Source organism: Myxine glutinosa, chromosome 8 (genome assembly GCF_964187855.1).
Source record: "Myxine glutinosa chromosome 8, kmMyxGlut1.1, whole genome shotgun sequence".
Classification (NCBI taxonomy): Eukaryota; Metazoa; Chordata; class Myxini; order Myxiniformes; family Myxinidae; genus Myxine; species Myxine glutinosa.
In genome coordinates this window covers 65,757,704-65,765,397 of record NC_136268.1, presented here as the reverse complement: position 1 = coordinate 65,765,397, position 7,694 = coordinate 65,757,704, and the positions used below count along the sequence as shown (strand labels likewise).

At 44.2% G+C, this 7,694-nt stretch overlaps 1 pseudogene; it reads right to left on the bottom strand.

Moving 5' to 3' along the window:
- Nucleotides 1–1,177: 1,177 nt before the first annotated feature.
- On the bottom strand, nucleotides 1,178–7,682 carry LOC144893377 (protein FAM200C-like; annotated as a pseudogene).
- Between the last annotated feature and the right edge of the window lie 12 nt (nucleotides 7,683–7,694).

Below are 7,694 nucleotides of genomic sequence, written 5' to 3'. Positions count from 1 at the left end.
ATTGAGAGCTTGTGGTCTTCTCGGAAATGGTTAGTACTGTAGGAGCTGTGGCGTTTCTTATTAAACGTTTTGCCAAATTTATTACATTTGGCCACTTGTATAATGGTAACAAATTGAGTAAAAGTCAATTACGTTTTTAATGGCACTAGTTATTTCATCTTCTTGTGATTTTAGTGGAAGGGAAAGCTTGGCATGAGCCTTTCACAAAGGGGGAGGGCCAGGCATGTCGATCGAATGAAGGTGGTTGGAATTTGTCGTTTTCTCCTAAGGGTGCCGGCGATAGATCACCTACTCTTTGTAAAATAAACCACGGGAGCTTTAACATCCACCAATCGATGCTCGCAGATGGGACACCCGACTTTACATGTGCACTTTCTGATATTATGCCCTACCTGTGAAGCACCGGTCCAACAGTTTATAATCAAGCCAGGATTCAAACCCAGACGAGACAGCTCAAAGGTAAGTGTGATACCTGTACAAACAACAAAGATGATTCTTGCTTTGGCAGACATTTGAAACATTTAGGTCAGTGGTTCCCAACCTTTTCTATGCCCCACACCCCGAGGAAATATTTGATTAATGAACGCACCCCCTACAAAAGTAATATCACATTTGAAGATGAAGAAGTCAAATTTTTGAACCACAAATTGAACCACATACAATACTGTGGGTGAACAAATTGAACTAAAAAATAAGATTTTAACTCGGTGCATGAAATGCAAATATAAATTGGGCAATTAGATTCTAATTTATTCAGAAAAAAAATGAAACAGTAAAATCAATCCCAATTGTGATCATTAAATTCAATGACCTCTATATTTTTGAACCACAAATTGAACCACATACAATACTGCGGGTGAACAAATTGAACTCAAAAAATACGATTTTAACTCAGTGCATGAAATGCAAATATAAATTGAGCAATTAGATTTTAATTTACACAGAAAAAATTTGAAACAGTAAAATCAATCCCAATTGTGATCATTAAATTCAATGACTTCTATATTTTTGAACCACAAATTGAACCACATACAATACTGCGGGTGAACAAATTGAACTCAAAAAATAAGATTTTAACTCAGTGCATGAAATGCAAAGATAAATTGAGCAATTAGATTTTAATTTACACAGAAAAAATTTGAAACAGTAAAATCAATCCCAATTGTGAACATAAAATTCAATGAATTCTTTGTTCCTGCTTCTCTTTCATGATTTTGTCAAAACGTGGAATTTTCTTGCTGACTGTGATCCGCAGGTCTGCCTGTGGATTCAGGCGATTCCTAGATTTTGTCTTGATTGACAAAAGAGAACTGAATCCAGATTCACACAAGTATGTCGTTACAAATAGAATGAGGACACAGAGTGCTTTTCCACCAAGTCTTGGGAACATATCCAGTGCTGCACACCAAAACTCCTCCAAAGTCTTGCTTTCAAATTACATTTCAAGAGCTCGATTTGTCCGCAAATCAATAAGATCTTCCTTCAGTTCTTCATCATTTGACATTTTCTCCATATTGTAGGAATATGGATTCATGATCCATTCTTCTGAAATCTTCAGGTCTCCAGCAGCAAAATATCCATCAAACGATTCTGACAGCATTTCCAAATGAGCCACCATTTCTTCATGCACAGTAGGAGTTATGGATCCAGCATCATCAACCATCTCTTCAAGTGAAGGAAAATTTGAGAGATTGCCTCTTTCCATCCTTTGACGCCAAAGACGTAACTTTTCTTTGAAGGCATTCAACTTTTCACAAGCCTTCAATATGTTTATCCCTTTTCCTTGAAGAGAAACACTCAGGTCATTCGTACGAGTGAAAATGTCAGCTAAGTAAGCCAGCATTTGGGTGAATTGCTGTGATTCCAATGCCCCAACCAGATCACAGTCACGCACTTCCAGAAAAATTTTGATTTCTTCCCGCAGTTCAAAGAAGCGGGTTAAAGCTTGTCCTTGTGACAACCAACGGACTTCTGTGTGGAAAAGCAAAACTGAATGCTCACTTCCCAGATCTTCACAAAATGATTTGAAGATGCGATGGTTCAAAGCACGACCCCTGATCCAGTTGATGATCATCACACAAGTATCAAGAACTTTCTTCAAATTTGGAGGCAATGTTTTTGATGCCAAAGCATGCCGATGAAGAAAACAATGGGTAACTTGCAAGTCTGGAATCTCCTTTTTCATCAATGCAGAAAAGCCAGATTTATTTCCAAGCATTGCAGGTGCCCCGTCAGTGCACACAGAACCAATGACTTTGATATCTAAATCATGTTTGGCAAATAAGTCTTTCACCAGCTGCATCACTTCCAGACTTCCGCTTCCGGTCTTGCCGGCTAGGTTACGTTTTTTCGAATCTGTCCACGCTCTCCACGCTATGGAAGTTAAGTAATTGATCCCATTTGTATTTTCGTCAAAACTGTATTTATCTTTCGGTATGTGTACCTATAGTGTGTCCCGAGGAAGATTCTCAGTGTTAATCTTTCATACCTGCATAGAAAATCGTGTTAATTCGTGTCATGTCTTTTGAGGCCTTGTACCGTGTCCTACCTTGAGGCTTTGCTTTTCTCTCAGCGGTCCGTCGATTGTGCTCCAATTACTTTCGTTCTCTCAGTTTTCCCAGTCTTTTTACCCCATACTTGTTTAAAATCTCAACTCCAAATTCAAAAACAAAAAATCATTTCCTTCTCTGTTCTCATTCGTTGTTCTCATTCGTTTATTCGTTGTTCTTATTTGTTCGTTCGTTCTTCGACCACATGTTTCACCCCCATTTCCCCAGATAGTTTTCACTGTGAAACTTTAAAATGTTTAAACTTTCCCCTGAAGTACTGTATTCTGTCGTATATTATAACACCTTTTTCTTCTGCTTCTTTAAAAGGGTGCTTTCGAATTGCTCACCAAATCTATTCATTCCAAAAAAAAAATTCCAGCTCTTACAGTTCCTCTTTCATACATTCCCTAAACTCACCTGCACTCCATCCCCCCTCCAGCGTCCTCAAACGGATTAACTCGAAGGTCACAAGAAACTCATTTTGCAATAAATGTTCGTTTCCCATTAATTATACACTTTCTAAAATCCAATCTCACCCCTCCCCTCCAAATCTTCCCCATCACCTCTCCCCTCCAAAACTTCCCCATCACCCCTCCCCTTCAAATCTCCCCCCTTGTCCCTTCCCTCCTAAACTCCCCCCTAGCCCCTCCCCTCATAAACTCTCCCCTCGCCCCTCCCCTTAAAATCTCCCCACGGTCATTTCTTCTCCATTTCCACCCTCTCACCCCTCCTCCTCAAAGCGTCCTCCCCGCTTCTCCCCCTTCCAACTCTCACCTCCATCTCCCCCAACCTTCTGCCTCGCTCGCGCCCCTCCTCAAATAACACCTCATTGTGCCTCACCCAATCACCATCAAACCTTTTGTGCACCCCATCCTTCCCTTTCTCTGAGCTATTCTGAAATCTCTGACACACCTTCAACAGCTCTCCCTACCTCTTCCTCCTCTTCCACATCTTAGCCTACCCCTCCCCCCCCCCCTGTTCTGTATCCGATGCTCCCCCTTCCTCTTCATTAAATGTATGGACCTCAAACATCCAGGGCATTCGTTCAAACTTAACTGATCTCTCCATACAGGTTGCTTCTGACAAACCAGACGTGATCTGCTTAACAGAAACTTTCCTCCTTCATGATGTCTCTGATTCCTTAGTATCTCTCCCGGGTTACTCCCTCCTCCGGTATGATAGACCTGAGCCTCGTCCTGGAGGTGGGGTTGCTATCTTTATCAAAAACTCTCTTTCTCACTCACCCTGCACTGCCTTCTCTCCACCTCACCCCCAGGAATACCTCTGGCTATGGCTTCCCCTTCGCTCCAACCTCTTGTTCATATGTGTGTTGTACCATCCAGCAAACAGTGATGACTCCATCTACATCTCACTGTCTGATAATATGGACCAACTTCTATCTACTCATCCCAACTCTCTCTTCCTCATATGTGGTGATTTCAATTGTCACCATGCCAGTTGGCTGGGTGTGGGTACCTCTCTCACCAGCCATGGCTCCTCAGCAAAGGACTTCTGCTACTCACTGTGACTGACACAATCTGTCAATTTCCCGACCCGGATCTCAGTCAACGGAGCATCTTCTCTTCTGGACTTGGTTATGACTAACTTCCCTGAAAATGTCTGCTGCTCTTCTTCTGCTCCAATCGGCTCATCTGATCATGTGCTTGTTAAAGTGGACATCACTCTGACCATTCTCAGAGAGCTTCCTCAGCATGGACGAGTCTGGCATTTCACTCAGGCCAACTGGCACGGTCTTCAAGCAGCCATCAATCATCTGGACTGGTCTCCCATCTCTACCGCCTCAGACATCAACTCATCCTGGGAATTCTTCCAAAGTAAATTGCTCTCTCTCTCTCTCTCATGCACAGATTTATCCCATCTCGTCTTCAGTTGTCATACCCTTCCTCCCGTCCATGGTACATGGAATCTTGTGGTGAGGCTGTTGCCCAGAAACAACTTGCCTTCGTCTCCTGGAAAGCAAATCCAATGGAAGGAAACCTCATTTCCTTTCACAAAGCCTGAAACAAGTGTGTGTCCACCCTCAGGAGAGCCAGGAAACAATATCTCTCCGTTCTCAAGACCGAACTCTCTTATCTGTCACCCTCTTACAAATCCTGGTGGCGTCTGGTAAAATCTGTTTCTGGTGTTTGTCCCCCCTCCATCCCCTCCCTTACCTCAAACGGCTACACAGCTGACTCCGCACGTGAAAAAGCTGAATGCCTCAACTCTGTGTTTGCCTCTAAATCTTGTGTCCCAAACCCATCCCTCTCTGTACCCACCGTTCCCAGTCGTACCCAGGTGCTCCTGGACTCTGTGTCGTTTCCTCCTCACAAGGTGGAAAAATTTCTGATAACCCTCGACTCTGATTCTGCAACTGGACCTGACTGCATCAGCCCACTGGTCCTAAAATCCTGTTCTTCCGCTCTTTCACTCCCTCTCTCTTGCTCAAGGTCATCTGCCATCTGCTTAGAAATCAGCCAACATCACCACTTTACATAAAAAAGGTGCAAAAACAGATCCTAGCAACTACAGACCAATCAGCCTTCTCCCAATTATCAGCAAAGTCATGGAAACCATCATTGCTTCGGAGATTAAATCTTTCCTCTTCTCCAATGGCTTGATCTCTGATCATCAATTTGGTTTCAGACCAGGTCACTCCACTCTCGACATGCTGCTTCTGCTGTCTCAACAATGGATGGAGGTCCTCAATGCCAAAGAAGAAATTAGAGTTGTCTCCCTTGACATATCACGTGCCTTCGATACGGTCTGGCACCCCGCTCTGCTCACCAAACTCTCCTCCTTTGGTATCCATGGAAATCTCAATGCATGGCTGGCGGACGTCCTCTCTAGTCGTAGTCAACGTGTGGCCCTGAATGGGTTTCTCTCGCCTCCTCTTCCTGTTCAGGCTGGAGTTACCCAAGGCAGTGTTCTGGGCCCTGTGCTTTTTCTGGTCTTCATAAATGATCCCTCCCTGGTGTTGGGCTAGCGGTTAGGGTGCCGGCTTAGGATCCTAGGATCCTGGGTTCGAATCCCGGTCGATCGCTGAATTAACGCCAGGGGGGTTGACTCAGCCTGTCATCCTTCCAAGGTCGGCTAATTGAGTACCAGTTCACTGGTAATTCCCTGTTTGTCGTTAAAGGCGGCAAAAAGGGTTGGCGTCAGGAAGGGCATCCGGCCGTAAAACATTGCTTCAAAAAGGGGACCAAAAAACAACAACAACCACGGTTCCCGAAAAAGGCCAACCCCCGCTTTGCGGGGAAAAATGGCCTCTAAAGGTGGTTATTATTTATATTTATCAATGATCTCTCCGACTCTCTTGAAAATCCTCTCTATCTCTTTGCTGATGACTCCACTCTCTGCCGCTCCATTCCTCATCCCTCAGATCGGCAGTCTGCAGCCTCCTCACTCTCTGCAGACCTGGACAAAATCACAGACTGGGCAAACAAGTGGAACATGTCTTTCAATCCTGACAAATCTCACACTCTTACGATGTCTCTCCGAAAAGACCGACTGGACAACCTTCCCATCCACTTTCTGAATAATCCTCTCAAAGAAGTTCTGTCACTCAAGCTTTTGGGTCTCACTATCTGCCATTATCTTTCCTGGTAAAACCACATTTTAAATCTGGCCTCCAAAGCCAGTCGCCGACTGGGCATCCTCCGTCGTGTGAAGTCCTTCCTTGGCACACCTGAGCTCCTCACCACATACAAGGCTTTCATCCGCAGCGCAATGGAATACTGCTCTCCCCTCTGGGCTGGTGCTCCTGCCTCACACCTAGCTCGGCTTCACGCTGTTGAAACCAAAGCATTCAGAATCATTGGAATCTCCCGCGATGAAGCTACCTCTGAGGGCCTTTCACTTACTCACCGCAGGCAGGTTGGTGGTCTTTCTGTCTTCTACTGACTCCTCTCCGGCCTTGCTCCTCCAGCTCACTCTGGGCTCTGTCCCCCAAATAATCCTACAGGTCACACAAGATCTGCCTGCAACCCTCTTATGGTTAAACTGCCAAAATCAAGACTCTCTGCTCACCTTCATTCTTTCATTCCCCTTTTCTCCCGCCTCTGGAACAAACTCCCTCACTCTCTTCAATCCCACTCCTCCACCCAGGTCTTTAAAACAGCTGTTCACCACCATCTCTTATCTTCCCCCATCCAAAATCTTGATCTTTTCTACCCCCGCTAATTTCACCCCAAATCCACTTTTTTGAAATACCAACTTCTTTCCTGGAAGTCCTTGGTGTCCTTGTGTTAAAACTTCTCCCAACCCGCCTCCCCCCCAAGCCCACTCCCTCGCACACATTCCCGATGTCCCTGCTCTCAAATGTTGTGTTCATGTGCTTCCCCTTCTCTCCCCATCTTGTCTACCGCTCCCCTTTTTTATACTTTCTTTGTTTGTCTGTTTGATTAGTTTGTGTGATAAATGTTAGCTCTTTCACGAGCCTCGATTCTGTATACAAAAAAAAAAAAAAAATCACATCCTTTGCAGTTGTGCTTGTTTTCAAATCTTCACAAAACAGGAAATCTTCCTTCACAGCACCATCATTGACATACCTCACTAACGTGATGAGTTGACAACAACTGGAGACATCAGTTGACTCATCCAACTGAATAGAGATTTTAAGAGGACTAGCTCTGATATCTGAGATGTCTTGGTCCAAAATATCTTCACTCAAATCACTGATTCGGTTGTGAATGACATTATTTGATAGGGGCACCTGTTCAAATTTTTTTCTTCCTTCTTTGCCCAGGATAGTTGTTGCCATTTCCAGTGTACATGGCTTGATGAGATCTCCCGCAATTGTATGGGGCTTCTTGGATTTGGCTACTGCATATGCCACTTGGTATGAAGCAAGAAGTAGTGGTTTTTCAACAGAAACGAAACCCAACTTTGGAAGAGTTCCGACAGAATCAAAACGAGCTCTTTTGATTTTCAATGACCAACATCATGTCCTTCAACATCAGCTCCGCCATGCTTGTTCTTGAAGTGCTCTTGAAGCTTGGATGGTTTCAGATTTGAGTTGGAAAACACAACGCTACAAAGAGTGTACTGGGGTTTTTGCAAGCCATAATTTCCCGTTATGCAAGTGAAACCAAAGCACACATAGTCATTATTCCATTTCCTTCTTTTTGACATGATGAAGGGTTA